At 36.2% G+C, this 16,337-nt stretch overlaps 1 protein-coding gene across 15 annotated transcripts in view; it reads right to left on the bottom strand.

The window, feature by feature from the left end:
* Positions 1 to 16,337, bottom strand: part of HTR1F (5-hydroxytryptamine receptor 1F) — a 163,141-nt gene that overhangs the window by 104,850 nt on the left and 41,954 nt on the right. For 4 of the 15 annotated variants that reach the window (XR_012469586.1, XR_012469585.1, XR_012469583.1 and 1 more), the window contains exon 2: positions 3,580 to 6,586. The exons of 3 other annotated variants lie outside the window; for them this stretch is intronic. The gene's annotated coding sequence lies outside the window, so the exon portion shown is untranslated. Of the gene's footprint in view, positions 1 to 312; positions 8,092 to 16,337 lie in introns of those variants that run through there. 8 more of the 15 variants (XR_012469584.1, XM_074192278.1, XM_074192280.1 and 5 more) reach the window with 8 other exon arrangements.

Genomic DNA, 16,337 nt, shown 5'->3' on the forward strand with positions numbered 1-16,337 from the left:
TCAAACACCACATTTTAAAGTAATGATAATGTCACAATAGAGTCTTTAGTACCACTTCAAAGAAATATACGTATATATATATATTTATATATATATAGACATATGTAGTTTAATTCATTTAAAGGACAACTTTTAGAGCTCTTTCATTATAAGTTCAATAAATAGACATTCATTTTGTTCATATAAAAAACAGGATTAGAAGTTCCATTATATAAAATATTCAACATTGTCTTATACCACTATATGAATTCAATAAAAGCAATTCTCTTATAAATTCACTTAACCTTTAAATGAAAGGTCTTCTTGGATAAGTATAAAATGTTAAAAATGCATTCTGTTTCATAAGTTTTTTAAAAAAATTATAATGCATCATACAATAAGCAAACTAAAATTCCAAATTGGTTATTAATTTAAAAACATTCATTGCTTTTTTGTTCATCATCTAATTTTTGTCACACCATACAGTAAAGATTTTGTTAGCCAGGATGATTGGAAAATGAATCATTTGGTATCAAAAGTTAAAAAAATGTTTAAGCTTTCTCTTTTCATTATGTGCTTAAATATACCATCATCGTGTAACATTAAAACCACTGCCGCCAAACAAATATAATGTGATTCTGGCACTACTTTCTCAGGAACTGGCAGTGCACACCATCTCTCAGGTTTCCAGGGCATTCTGAGGACTTGGGTTATCTTTTATCTACTGATATCAACTCAAACTCCAATTAATTGTCTCCCTGATTTATTAGGTTTCTATTGACTAGAATGTTGCTTTTACTTAAACAGTTATTTGGGTAGATTGTCCAGAAGAATACGTATGTCACAGATATGGCAAGAATAAACATCTGGACATTTCTATCTCTGGCTTACTTTCCCCCTTTACAACCTCAGAATTCTGAGGGAGTAGATTCAAAATTTAGTTCAATTCCTATATAGCATAGGTGTTCTCATCTAGGGCAATCATGAGTTTCATATTACCAAGCCTCAGATCAAACTTGCCTCTTAGTATTACAATCTCCCATTTTTCTTTTTTTCAAGTAACGGGCATTTGTGTGTATTAATTACTGGTTTCTTTCTTGGATTTATCTGCTGTGAATTTCTGATTTTCTAAACTATTGTTTTTTTATTATATTTACTCTCTATGTTAAATAATTATGGGGTTATACATTGACAGTTTTTCCTTCCAATATTCTTCTATATTTAAAGCCCTTTTGATTATATTTGTATAACACATTCTTGCCAAATGTGTCATAATAATAATAGTGATGATTTATAGAGTTTTAAAACTTAGAAAGCTTATTATGTCATTTATTCTTCATAAGAACTTATGGATTTAGTGTTATTATTATGTCTATTTACAAATAAGGAAAATGAGGCTGAGAGGTTAAGTAATTTTCCCAGGGCTACACAGGTTAGTAAGTTCTATATTTGAACGCAGGTCCTCCTGACTCTCAGTTCAGAGCTTTCCATTATGACCAGCTGCTTCTAGGCCCAATTGATCTGATCAGGAATCTTAATAATCAAATCTCAAATGATAATTTTAATAATCAAATTTCACTTCTGTCACCCATGACCTTCAACTTCTTTCCCAAGTGTTTATGATAGTGGGTAAAACCTTGCAATATCATTTGTGCCCATATATTTGTACACCAGAAGGGGGTTGCTGTTATTTTTGATAAGTTTTGAAAGGCTTTTTCTGATATCTTGGATACATGCTCTGGTAAGACAATAGACCTCTCCATAGTTGTTAGGTCAACAAATATACATCTCTGAGCACACAAGGGTAAACTATCTTTTCCCACTAGCATTTACTGAATTCTCTCTATCACTGGATAGTAAAGAGGAAGTGAAGAAATATTTATTAAACATCTACTATGTGCCATACTCAGTACAAGAATTGTGCAGGGCTTCTGAAGCTCTGCTATATAATTATGTGAAGGACAAATTGCTTCTTCCTCCTCAGGGCATCCAGCTCCATCCTTTCAGCAAGAGGCTCAAATTTTTTTTAATGTTCTACTTTAACATTTTTCTACTTTCTAACATTTCTCTTTTCTCTACCTCAGATCCCTTTTTCCTGCTGAAGTTTTGACTCTATTTTCTTTAGGAACCCTTCATTATCCCTAACAATGTGAAGTGTGGAGAAGTATTTTTTAGTCCCCTTTTTATCATCTTCTTTTGAAGGGATGTCAGCCTATAATTTAGAAGACAGGTAACAGTCATTAACAGACTATAGCAGAAATATAAATATCATATATTTTATGTAAGTCAATGCTCCCCATATAAGTTGAGATTTTGTTTTATTCTTTGTTTTTGTTACTCAGAGGCTGTACTACACCAGTTGAAAATGTTTATAGTCAATCATCATCAATAACCTGTCCACCCTACTAAACTTTTTTCTTAGTCTCAAAAATAACTCCATAACTACACCAATCTTTTAACCAGACCTTCATTAACTTCCCATTTCACCAATTTCCTCCCAATTCCAATTCATTTTATCAATTTGCTTTACTCTCTTCAACTTATTTAAAAACACATTTTCTTTTTTCTTGCTAGTCTATTTTCTTTTCTATCTTGAACATTATTATCATTATTATTATTATTATTATTATTATTATCATGAATCTATTCTCCTTTAGATTCTTCTCTTTTTTGTGGAATCTAAACCAAAATCTGGGTTTTGACCTGGTTTCTTCAGTCTAAATTTCTTCAATTTTCTTCATAATTCATTCATAATTACATGAAGACCTTATTCAGTTCAAGTTCATTCTTCTCCCACTGCTTTACCTATGGTCATGAAAGCCAGAAACTTAAATTATGCTATGAAATCTCATAGAAGGAAGAAGAAAGTAGGAGAGAAAAGAAAATATATTTTCTAAAATAAAACCTTAGATTCTTATGTATAATTTATAGTATCCACGATAGTTCTGTCCTTTACTGAAATACATATCCAAAGGTGAGCTCTATATTTCATGCTTTAGAGAAACAGCTTTTAATTTAGTAGGATGAGCATAGTTTATATGGCCACAACATGGTATAAAACTCATTTTTATTTTTATTTTCAAAAAATAGTTTTCTGTTAAAACCCATCAGGCTTGAAGACAGGTACAACAAATGCCACTACTGGGTGCTACAAGTACACTACTTTGTCAATTATTTTACAAAATGGATTTTGGAAAAAAATCTTTTGACATCTATGTCTGAAAGATTGCCATTATTAAACTGTGAATATGCTCATGATTTTTAAAGTTTCATTACTCTGCTTGTTTTCATGCTTGCACAGTTTATAAAATTCAAATATTAGGCTTGTTTAGATATAGATTCTAATTTTAGTCTGGCCTTGAAAATAAGAAAAACACAATGAGGAAAATAAGCATTTATTATTAGAGTTAGGGGGCTGCCAAAAAAGCATTAATCAAGGCTATATCTAGGGACCACAGTGGATAAAGTACTAGACTTCGAGTCGGAAGACCTGGATTCAAATCTTACCTCAGATACTAGCTCTGTGCTACAAGGCAAGTCACTTAACCCTTACCTCCTTAGGTTCTTCACTTTTAAAATGGACATAATAGTAACACTTACCTCAAATGGTTGTTGTGAGGATCAAAGGAGGTAATATTTATGAAAGATGTTCTAATCCTTGGAACCTAGTAGTAGATAATAAAGGCTTATTCCCTTTCTCCTTTAAATATCTCAAACTTGAGATGTTCAAATTAGAACTCATGATCTCTCTCCACCCACACCTCCTCATTTCCTAACTTCTGGATTTTCTATGAAGGTCACTACCATATTTCCCAGGCCTCTAGTGTAAAACTGTAGAAGGAACTATTTTCTTCCCCTCTGTACCACTCTTCTTCCCCCATCCAATTAGTTGTGAAGTTTCATAGAGGGCTTCATCTCTCAGAAGTGTCCTATTCTATTTGCTCAGCTGCCTAAGTTTAAGACCTCATTGCTTGGAATGGTATAATAGCCTCCTAATTTCTTGCCTTCCTAATCCATCCTTCCCACAGTTAACAGGCTGACATTCCCAAAGCATAGATTTGATCATGTGAGTCCTCTATTCAAGAAGTTTCACTGGCTTCCTCTTATCTCTGGGGGAAAATGCAAACTCCTTCATTTGGCTTTTAAAGTTCTTCATAGTCTGACTATGGCCCAAGTTTCCAGGTTTATTGCATATTCTACGTTATGGTCACACTGGTATACTTACTGTTCCTTGAACATAGCTTTCAATTTCCCATCTCCATGTTTTTGCACAGGCAGGTCCCCTATTCCTAAAGTACACCTTCTGCTCACCTCTACTTCATAGAATCCCGATCTTCCTTCAAGGCTCAGTTCAGGAGTCACCTCCTCCAAGAGGACCTTTCTGATCTCCCCAGTTGCTAGTGCCTTCACAACAGAAAATTGTTTTGTACTTTACTTATCTGAAATCATGTAATTCCTGTAATTCCAAGAGAATATAAATTCTCTGAAGACAAAGGGTTATTTCTTGCTTTGTCTTTATATCCCTAGTGGCTAGCAGAGGAGCTAGAAAATATTAAGCACTTAATTATTATTCATTAAATGAATAAATCAAACTGTTTCTTTCACAAAAAACATGAGGCATCAAGCAATTTTGTAAGGGCAAGAAATAGATTCTGGCACCTGTATGGAAATTGTGGAAGAGGCTATGAGAGAGACTAAACACTCTTCCTTCAGTTTACCATATCAGTGGTCTTATCTTTCCATACACTGATGTTTTGGCATTTCCTCTTGAATTAGAATAGGGAAAAAAAGAGGTCCCTGAACCTGAGTAACTAGAAAGGGGCAGGGGAATCAGGATCAGGCTGAGACACGGTCACAATCTGAGCACTATGAGTAGACACTTTGAGTTTTGTGCCTACTAGGGGTGTTACCTTTCATTCTATTAATGAGTATTTAAAAGATGTTTAATTTTTGTGCAGCCTCTCTTAGAAGTGAATCAGAATCCTAAGGAGGCAACATAATTACTCTAATCCTTAGAAAAATTCTTCAGGTGTACAAAATTGATGCTTGATGGTTGAAAGTTGGAGTGAGTCTCTCATACAAATTTCAAGCATTAACATTCCCTGGAGGGTAACCTTAGAAGCTCTTGAAGTTAAGCTTGGAAATGGGGAAAAAGATAATGGGCGTATTCAGTACATATAGCTTTTCTATGAAGAAATGGAGATGCTGAGAGTATTCTGAATTGTCAAGATTCCCAACTCTATTTTTTTCCTCTATCATTATAATTCTTAGAAGGTTTGCAAAATAAGGGAATTGTTACCAGGGATTCATGAAAAGGGTATATTTTTAGAGAGGTACTAATTTTAAGGCTTAAATACTTATAGTATAATGGGAAACTGCATTTTAGATATTTCCACCTTTACTCAGTAGTCTTAGTTCTAAGAAGCTGCGTTCTCTTCTATATAAGTTTCATTAAATTGCTTTTCAATGTTTCTCACACATAAGTCTTATTTCTGCTCTTTTCAATAAATAAATGTCCACATAAGGAGCAGTATCTTTTATGAAGGGTTAACTATAAAGATTCTATCAAGAAATCAAATGAATATTTTATATGCAGATTATCCAGTCTATATTATTAGATGGGGGAATCCCATAAATTATTTTTACATGTATGCTGTTCTTATGCAAGTTATTGTTATAGGTAGTTTTTATACTGTTAATTAATATATTATTAGCATAAACAACATTTTTACTTCTATTGTTTCTACCTTTTCTGTATGACAATCTCACAGATATGCAGATTTATTTCTTGAACTAATGTACAGACCAAGCTGGAGGTGGGGTGTGGGGAGTCATCTCTTTGGCTCACCAAGTCTGGAGGATTCTTTTAGATTGTTATTTAGATTATGAAGGAAATATATTTGGACATATTAGAGATTTAATTTGTACAAAAATAATCAAAGAAAGCTGTTACAGAATGAAGGTATAGTTAAGTAAAACTCAGTAACAACCTGAGAAAAATAAAATGATATTCTGATTAAAAAAGAATAAAAATAACACAATTGAAGGAGCTGAAAAGGTAAAATAGATATTGAAGATCATGATAATGACTTTGAATATGGCATTAAGCTATTTACTGGTTATTATATGTGAAGAAAAATGAAAGACTTCAAAAGCTATCACTTTTTGATAATTCATTATATTTTAGAATCATGCAAAAAAATATAGTGGATAATAAAAGTCACTGTCACCAAATTCAAGATCATAATAAACCCACAGGTTTTGAATTAGGCCAAACTTTTCTAAATATGAATTATTCAAGAAAGAACAATTAATGTGAATTTTAGATGTACAATTGTTAAAATGGATAAAATTTTCGGGAAGGTAAAATAGATTGGTTACAATCACCTATTTATGTCCTATATCTATTGTAGCATATATTATTAATAGGGCAGCTAGATGAGGTAGTAGGTAGAGTTCCGTCCCTGAAATTAGGAGAACCTGAGTTCAAATCTAGCCTCAGATACTTACTGCATGACCTTGGGCAAGTCACTTAATCCTGATTGCTTCACATCCAGAGGATCTCCAGTTGTTTGAATCCATAACTGGTCAATAGACTCAGATAAATCTAGAGGAGAAAATGAGGTTGGTGACTCAGCATAGCACCTCCTCATTCAAACACAATTCATGTGTATTTCCTGGTATCACTTCCCTGATGTCATGATCTTCTTCCAGAATGAAGGACAAACATCACTAATAATTATTAAAATTATGGCAATCATATGAAATACTATATTTAATTCTCCTTTTTATATTGGGGAAGATAAAAGTAAAATGTAGAAAATTATTTTCCTGCTATTCTCCTGAATTCTATTTTTCTTTTAGTTTTTTTTCTTTTTGCAAGGCAATGGGGTTAAGTTTCTTGCCCAAGGTCACACAGCTACCAATTAAGTGTCTGAGGCTGGATTTGGACTCTGATACTCCTGACTCCAGGGTCAGTGCTCTATTTACTACGCCACCTAGCTGCCCCCGAATTTTATTATTGAAAAATTTTTCCATGAGTTGAGAGGAATAAATCATTCCCCTTAAGAGAGCAATTCTTTTCAGAATTTCAAAAGCATAAAGAACTAGTAAGCAAAAAGGAAGGCATAGTCACAGTAGAATGATGGGTAGACCTACTTCAGGTTTGTTCTTTTTGAAGAATGTATATTAGGGCTGCACATGTAGAGAACAGCTTCTACTTAAAACTATCCTATTACCATATAAGTTGGCAATAATAGATAAAGGGTGCCAGACTTGAATTAAAAGACCTGAGTTCAAATCCTGCCACTGACATTTATTAGTTGTGTGAACTTGTCTGGGTTTTAATTTTCTCATCTGTGAAGTGGAGATAATACTTACAGAACCAATATCAAAAGGTTGTTATGAGGATCATATGACAGTGTGTTCAAAGTGCTTTGCCAACTTTAAAGCATTATGTCAGCTACTGAGGTAACCAAGAAATGATTGTTTAAATTGATTACACTTTCCAAGGTATTTTCATTTTTGAAAAAAGTGGATAAGAACACTTGTTATATTTGGAATATTTCACAACATGGGGCATCAGGTCCGATTTTAGGCTATGATAGAGCTCAAAAAAGACTTTGAAAATCAAATGATGGAGTTGGAAGAAAAACTGGGAAAAGAAAGGAGAGAGATGCAGGAAAAACATGAAAATGAAGTCAGCAGCTTAGTCAAGGAAATCCAAAAAAATGCTGAAGAAAATAGCATGCTAAAAACCAGCTTATGTCAAATGGATAAAAAAGTTCAAAAAGTTATTGAGGAGAAGAATGCTTTAAAAAGCAAAATTGGCCAGATGGAAAAAGAGATAAGAAAACTCTCTGAGGGAAGAATTCATACTGGTACCTTTCAACCATATATTCCACATAAGTGTAATATTATTGGGGGCGGAGCCAAGATGGCGACAAGAAGGGATCGAGTCTTAGGAGCTCTCTGATACAATTCATCAGCTAAGGACTCTAACTAAACTTTTGAGAGACAGAACCCACAAAGGGACCCAGTGAGGCAGTTCTCCTACTCAAGGTAACCGGGAAAAGAGCAGAAAGGATCTGCTGGGATCGGAGAGGTGGCCTGCCAGAGGGGTGGCCTGCCAGAGCCAAAGAACTTCAGTCTCCCGGAGGCAGCCCCAGGGTGCTGGGAGTCACAGCTCACAGCAGCAGGGGAGTTTCCTGAGCTGCACCCCGAGGAGCACTGGGCAAAAAGTGGGGGAACAGTGGGGGACCTCTGCCAGAGCAAGTATGTGGAGCCCAGCCCTCAGGGCACACAGCAAGTAGCATCTTCTTTCCTCAGCCCAGATCCAGAAACAGAAGCAGGCGGAGCCAGTAAGCAGGAGCCCCCAGGGCATGAGCCCATTGAGCTGAGGGAGGGGAGTGAAGAGAGAGAGACTGCAGAGCTCTATCCTCTGTCCCTGGAACAGGACTCTGGGGCTCTGACCACATTCAGATCCTGATCCCAGTCTAGGCCCTTCCATAGAACAGCAGCCACCCCCCCACATCTGCCCCATGGCAGAGGGGGCGCTTATGGTCAATCACAGACCAGGAGGGAGGACAGAGCCTCACACACTGAGACCCTTGTGGGAGTGTCCCAAAAGCTCAAGAAACACCCCAAACCAGGCCCAGGCTGGGAAAATGAGCAAGCAGAGAAACAAAAAGAAGACTATTGAGAAATATTTTGCAAATGAGCCCAAGAAGGACCAAAATACTCAGGCTGAAGATGAGGAAGCACAAGCTCCTACATCTAAAGACTCCAAGAAAAACAGAAATTGGGCTCAGGCTATGATAGAGCTCAAAAAAGACTTTGAAAATCAAATGACGGAGTTGGAAGAAAAACTGGGAAAAGAAAGGAGAGAGATGCAGGAAAAACATGAAAATGAAGTCATCAGCTTAGTCAAGGAAATCCAAAAAAATGCTGAAGAAAATAGCATGCTAAAAACCAGCTTATGTCAAATGGATAGAACAGTTCAAAAAGTTATTGAGGAAGAAGAATGCTTTAAAAAGCAAAATTGGCCAGATGGAAAAAGAGATAAGAAAACTCTCTGAGGAGAACAAATCCTTCAGACAAAGAATAGAATTCATGGAGATTGATGAATTTAACAGAAATCAGGAATCAATACTTCAAAACCAAAAAAAATGAAAAATTAGAAGAAAATGTGAAATATCTCATTGAAAAAACAACTGATATGGAAAACAGAATTAGGAAAGATAATTAAAAAATTATTGGAATACCTGAAAGTCATGATCAGGAAAAGAGCCTTGACATCATTTTCAAAGAATTACTACAGGAAAATTGCCCTGATATTCTAGAAGCAGAGGGCAAAATAGAAATGGAGAGAATCCACCGATCCCCCAGAGAAAGAGATCCCAAAAAACCAACCCCTAGGAATATTATAGCCAAGTTCCAGAATTCCCAAGTCAAAGAGAAAATATTACAAGCAGCCAGAAGGACACAGTTCAAATATCGTGGAGCTGCAGTCAGGATCACACAGGACTTAGCAGCAGCTACATTGGAAGCTCGTAGGGCTTGGAATACAATATACCGGAAGGCAAGAGAGCTTAGAATGCAGCCAAGAATGAACTACCTAGCAAGGCTGAATGTCCTCTTCCAGGGAAAAAGATGGACTTTCAATGAACCAGGGGAATTTCAAATGTTCCTTTTGGAATGGCCAGAGCTGAACAGAAGGTTTGATCTTCAGATACAGGACTCAGGTGAAGCATGGAGATTGGAGGAGAGGGGGGAAATATGAGGGACTTAATGAGGATGAACTGCATGTATTCCTGCATAGAAAAATGACACAGATTATACTCATATGAACCCTCTCAGTTAATAGAGCAGGTAGACGGAGCTTTTATAGTTGAAGCACAGGAGAAAGCTGAATTCGAAGATAAAATATGGTGTAAAAATGGAGTCAATAGAAAAAAAAAGGGAAATGGAATGTGAGAAAGAAAAAGGAGAGGGGGAATAGTCCAAGATATTTCACATAAGATTTTTTTTTATTACAATGAGCTATTGCAATGATATGGAAGGGGGGAGGCAAGGGGGAATGAGGGAAACTTTGCTCTCATCAGAGATGGCTAGGAGAGGAAACAGCAAATATACTCAATGAGGTATAGGCATCTGGACTAAGAAGGAGGGGGGAGCAGGGGGAAGGGGTGGGGATGTGAATAATGGAGGAGAGGATGGACCATGGGGGGGAGTGCCCAGATATAACACATTTTCTCTCTTAGTTCTTGCAAGGGGCTGGGAATCGAAGGCCTGCACAGAACCACAGGGCCAGGTGGATTCTGGGCCTAAGGGGTGGTATGGGGGCTCATGGCTTCTTGGCCCCAGGACCAGGGATCTGTCTGCTGCACCACTCAGTGACCTTACAGAGAGTCATAGTGAAAGGAGAGAGAAAATAGAGTACATGGTAGTGGAGAAATAAGAAAGGAGGGAGTTGCGATCAGCAATGGCAATGGTGGAAAAATAGGGAAATAACTTTTGTGATGGACTTATCATAAAGAATGAGTTCCACCCATGACAAAGTTGTTGGTGTTGGAACAAAGACTCAAGCACATTTTTTTCTTATGATTATTTGGGGGAGGGTGCAGGGAAAGTAGGGCTGGGTGGCCTGCCTGGGACCACATAGCGGGGTGATCTTTGGGTGTCTGGGGCCGGATTTGGACCCAGGTGCTCCTGGCTCAAGGGCCAATGTTCTGTCTGCCACCCAGCCACTCCTACTATTATTACTATTTTATTTTGTTTTGGGTCTTTTTTTCCTTTCTTTTTTTTTTTTTTTTTGGTTTTTGCAGGGCAGTGGGGATCAGGTGGCTTGCATGTCACACAGCTGGGTGATTGTTGGGTTTACTAGGCTGGATGTGGACTCTGGTGCTCGTGGCTCCAGGGCTGTTGCTTCGTCCATTACGCCACCTGGCCATACCTACAATTATTACTATTATTATTTTTTATTTTAATTTTTTTCTCTCCCCTTTACTTTTTTTTCACCCAAACAAGTCTATCTATATTCATGGGGGAGGAGGGGTATTTTGTTTACTTGTAAACAAGAATATTTTATTAATGTAAAAAAATTTGTACAAAATGAGAATAAAAAAATAAATTTAAAAGGAAAAAAATATTATCACTACTCTTTTTTACAACAGTCCATGAAATGGGGATGAAGCAATGAAACCACATTGTACTTGTCTATACAGACTTCCTAGTTAATCTTTCATTGTGTATAGGCAAACAGGAATTTCCTGTCTGTGGTAGATATTAATAAATATTAATTAGATGGATGACAAGTAAATTTATTAATTGGAATTAACATTTGGTAGAAATCTCAAATCTACATTATCCATTTACAATTCAGGCAAGATTCATTAAATACCTAAGTATTTAATCAGACTTTAATAGCAAAGGAGAAAATCAAGGAATAGTTATATTTTTAATTCCTTCTTCCTTTCTCTGGACAGAAGTATGATTGCATACTATGGTAGTGGGAAAAGGAAACAACTACAGGAAATTCACACCTTGGACCTGAGTTTTCAAGGCTATTTGTGTTGGCATCCATCTATTTGCTGTTTCTTAGATTGTCTTCTCATAACTCTCTTGACATGATCCTATAGCTCTCTTGCAAGAACTATTCTACATTACCTCTTTGACCATCGTTTGCTGAAGATTTATTGCTGCTGTCCTCCTCTGAAATTGCTGTAAATGACTTTTCTGTTCTTGTCATATGCTGAATGTGTCATTTGCTACTACTCTTTTTTTTTTTTAGGTTTTTGCAAGGCAAATGGGGTTAAGTTGCTTTCCCAAGGCTATACAGCTAGGTAATTATTAAGTGTCTGAGACTGGATTTGAACCCAGGTACTCCTGACTCCAGGGCTGGTGCTTTATCACTATGCCACCTAGCCACCCCTTGCTACTATTCTTAATGTGGGAAAAGATTTACTACGATTTCTATGATCTTATATTAATTTCTGGAATTATTTACAGTGGTTTTAAATAAAAAAGAACAATGTTAAAGTCACATGAAGAATCATATTCGGAATAGAATTTCCTATTCAATTTAAATTTAAATAGTCATTATTTAAAAATATCATAAATTTATCTAGATTTAGCCACTATGCTTCAGCTACCTCTTAACTGCTCCTATAAGTCCTTTTTCTCATTGGTGGATATTTTCCTGGAACCACTATTTTGAGGAATGGCCACAAACCAATAATTTCTCCTTCTCCAATTTATGCCACTATGTCTCAGCTGTCTCCAACATATCCCTTCCCTCATTTGATGATTTTTTTCTGAAACAAGTTTCTTGAAGACAAGAAATGTCTTTCTTTTTTATTTTTCATTTTGCATACTTAGAATTTAGCACAGTCCCTGGAACATTAAAAAAAAATTTATTAGGTGCTTCTTTTTAAAAAAAATACTTTTTCCCTACATAAAAAAATTTTTAGTATTGAAAATTTTTTTGAATAACAAAGTTTCTCTCTTCCTCCTCTTTCCTTTACCAAAGATGGTAAGGAATTTGATATGGAAATCTATTATCATGTTAATCATTTTGTGAAAGAAATCATAGACCCAAAGAAATAACCATGAAAAATAATATGCTTTGATCTGTATTCACATTCCATAAGTACTTTCTCTGGCAGCAGATAGCAATTTTTAATCATGAACTCTTTGAAATTGTCTTGGATCATTTTATTGCTGAGAATAACACATTCGTAGTCAATTGTCATACAGTATTGCTGATACTGTTTTTCTAGTTCAGCTCATTTCACTTTGCATCAGTTCATGTCTTCTCAGGTTTTTCCAAAATCAATCTGTTCATTATTTCTTATAATACTTTTATTTATATGATATTTATATTCTTGTAATATTCCATTATAATCATACAGAACAACTTTATCCATCTTCCAATTTATGGGCATCCCTTTAATTTCTAAATTGAATTCTAAGCAATTCTAAGAATTTCTATAAACATTTTTGGTACAAATGGGAAATGTTTCCCTTTAAAAAATCTTTTTGGGATATCGATTTAGTAGTGGAATTGCTGGGTCAAAGGGGATGTTGAGTTTTATAGCCCTTTGGACATAGTTCCAAATTACTCTCCAGAATGGTTAGATCAGTTCATAATTCCACCAACATGCATTAATGTAACAATTTCTCCTCATCCCCTTCAACATTTATAATTTTCCTTTTCTCTCACATTGACCAATCTGATAGGTGTGAGGTGGTATATTCAAAGTTGTTGCACTTTGCTTTTCTCTAATCAGTATTGATGTAGAACATTTTTATGTGACTCTATGTACATTTGATTTCTTTGCAGAATGTCTTGCATTTTTATAATTTGACTGTGTTCTCCCTCTCTCTCTCTCTCTCTAGATGAAATTAGAAATGAAGTCTTTATCAGAGACACACTGTAAAAATTATTTCCCATTTGTCTACTTTCCTTCTAATCTTGGTTTCATTGGTGTACTTTGTGTTAAAACTTTTAATATAATCATATTTGTACATTTTTACATCTTATTATGATCTCTACCTCTAGCTTTGTCTTAAATCTTTCCCTTCTCTGTAGTTCTGATAGGGAAACTATTCTTTGTTTTCCTAATTTGCTCATCATCCTTTATGTTTAAATTACGTACCCATTTTCTCTTTTCTTGGTACAGTGTACCTAGTTTCTGCCTTATTATTTCCTAGCTTTCCCAGCACTTTTTTCATATGGTGAGGTGAGTTCTTGTTTATTAAAAACTAGATTGTTGCCATTAATAGATAAGTCTTGAGTACCTAACATCCCACTGATCCACCACTTTATTTCTTAGCTAGTAGTGCTTTATAATAGTTTTGAGATCTGATATGGATAGGCCACCTTCTTTCATATTCTTTTTATGAATTCCCTTGATATTCTTGATCTTTTGTTCTTCCAGATGAATTTTGTTATTATTTTTTTCTAGATCTCTAAAATAATTTTGGTAGTTTTATTTCTATGGCATTGAATAAATAAATTAATTTAGGTAGAATTGTCATTTTTATTATATTGACTTGACCTCCCCATGAGCACTTATTATTTTTCCAATTGTCTAGATCTGACTTTATTTGTGTGAACTGTTTGTACTTGTGTTCATATAATTCCTGGATTGTTCTTGGAATGTAGACTTCCAAGTATTTTATAGTGTGATGTTTAAAAAGATTGAGATAATTACTGATGTGTAATTAACCATTTTATTAATAATTGTAACATTCTATTAATAAAAAGAGTCAGTGACATTCTTGAATACAAAAGACCCCTCATGGTTTTGGACTCAAAGTTTATGTACCTTGCACAACATTGGTCTGACAAAAGGAAGAATCCATATTTTTCCACACCTGTCTGAGCAAATTACCGCTACTATTATTAGTCCTTTGGTATCAAAGAGGACCATTCCAATCAACCAAGTAATTGTTGGCATTAATTGCACAATTATGTTTATTATAGTAAGGGGTATGCAATGCAAGGCATCCTTCTCACTTGCCTTTGCTATAATTGTTTTAAAGACCAAAAGACTTCTGCACCAGCCAGACTATCTCCATTTCCTATCACTCAGGTCATGGGAAGAAACATAATTAGTTTTGTTTCCTCCTGTTGTCAGCGAGGCACCACAGCACATTGTCAATGCTGGGTAAGCACCAGCATGTGACATTTGGTAACAGAATGTGACAACCTGATAAATCCTGTTTTCTCTCTCCATGGACTAATTGTCAGTGTAGCCTTTCCTCTCACACCTTCCACCTTTTAGCTACACATCAGTATGACATGATTGGGAACAGCTTTAACACTAGCTTGCCATCCTTGAATCTATGATGCTCTGCTATGTTAGTACACTCCCCAGAGTTCCAGCTCACCTGAGACTGTTGGAATTGAGATTCAGGCAGCCGGAGCTATAGGGAGGCACTGGGAGGGGGAGGGTCAGCACCTGCCCAGCCCTGCTTTGTGCCCCAGTCCAACTGACTCTGACCTTAGAGTCCATACTGATTCCAAAGGTATGGGATCCAGTTTGCCTAATAAGTAAACAAAATGAGCAGGCATCAATCCATTCACCTAAACTTAGAATTTCTTTGACTGTATTTGATTAGATCTTAGTGTAAGTCTTTGCCCAAGAGTTCCCACACTGGCTGATATCTGGATGACGAAGTACTTAAAGTGAAAAAACTTGGTCCTAATTCAATAAATAGTTATTAAATATGAGAGAAATTATTTCTTTCAATATTATCTACAGTTATTTTTTAAGCAAAAATAAGAAATTTTATTTTTTATAGTTTTCTTTTATATGTTTCAGGATTTATTTATTTTTATTCTCATTTTGTACAAATTTTTTTTTACATTAATAAAATATTCTTGTTTACAAGTAAACAAAATACTCCTCCCCCCATGAAAATAGACTTGCTTGGGCAAAAAAAGTAAAGGGGAGAGAGAAAAAAAATTAAAATTAAAAAATAATAGTAATAATTGTAGGTATGGTCAGGTGGCACAATGGACGAAGCACCAGCCCTGGAGCCACGAGCACCCGAGCCCACATCCAGCCTTGTAAACCCAGCCATGTGACATGCAAGCCACCCGATCCCCACTGCCCTGCAAAAACCAAAAAGAAGAAGAAAAAAAGACCCAAAATAAAATAAAATAGTAATAATAGTAGGGGTGGCTGGGTGGCAGACAGAGCATTGGCCCTTGAGCCAGGAGCACCTGGGTCTGAATCCAGCCTCAGACACCCAAAGATCACCCTGCTATGTAGCCCCAGGCAGGCCACCCAGCCCCATTTGCCCTGCACCCTCCCCCAAATAATAATAATGAAAAATGTGCTTCAGTCTTTGTTCCAATACCAACAATTCCGTCACGGGTGGATCACATTCTTTATGATAACTCCATTGCAAAAGTTACTTCCATATTTTTCCAACATTGCCATTGCTGATCACAACTTTCTTATTTCTGCACTACCATGTACTATATTTTCTCTTTCCTTTCACTCTGACTCTGCTATAGGGTAGCTGAATGGCACAGCAGAAAGATCCCCGGTCCTGGGTCCAAGAGGCCTGGAGTCCCCGCTACCACCCCTTAGGCCCAGAATCCACCTGGCCCTATGGTCCCGGGCAGGCCTTCCAATCCCAGCCCCTTGCAAGAAGTAAAAAAGAAAATGTGTTATATCTGACCACTGTATCCACATGGTCCATCCTCTCCTCCTTTATTCACATCCCCACCCCTTCCCCCTGCCCCCAATCCTTCTTACTCCAGATGTCTATACCCCATTGAGTATATATGCTGTTTCCTCTCCTAGCCACCTCTGATGAGAGCTAAGGTTCCCTCATTCCCC

This window comes from Macrotis lagotis, chromosome 6 (genome assembly GCF_037893015.1).
Source record: "Macrotis lagotis isolate mMagLag1 chromosome 6, bilby.v1.9.chrom.fasta, whole genome shotgun sequence".
NCBI lineage: Eukaryota > Metazoa > Chordata > Mammalia > Peramelemorphia > Peramelidae > Macrotis > Macrotis lagotis.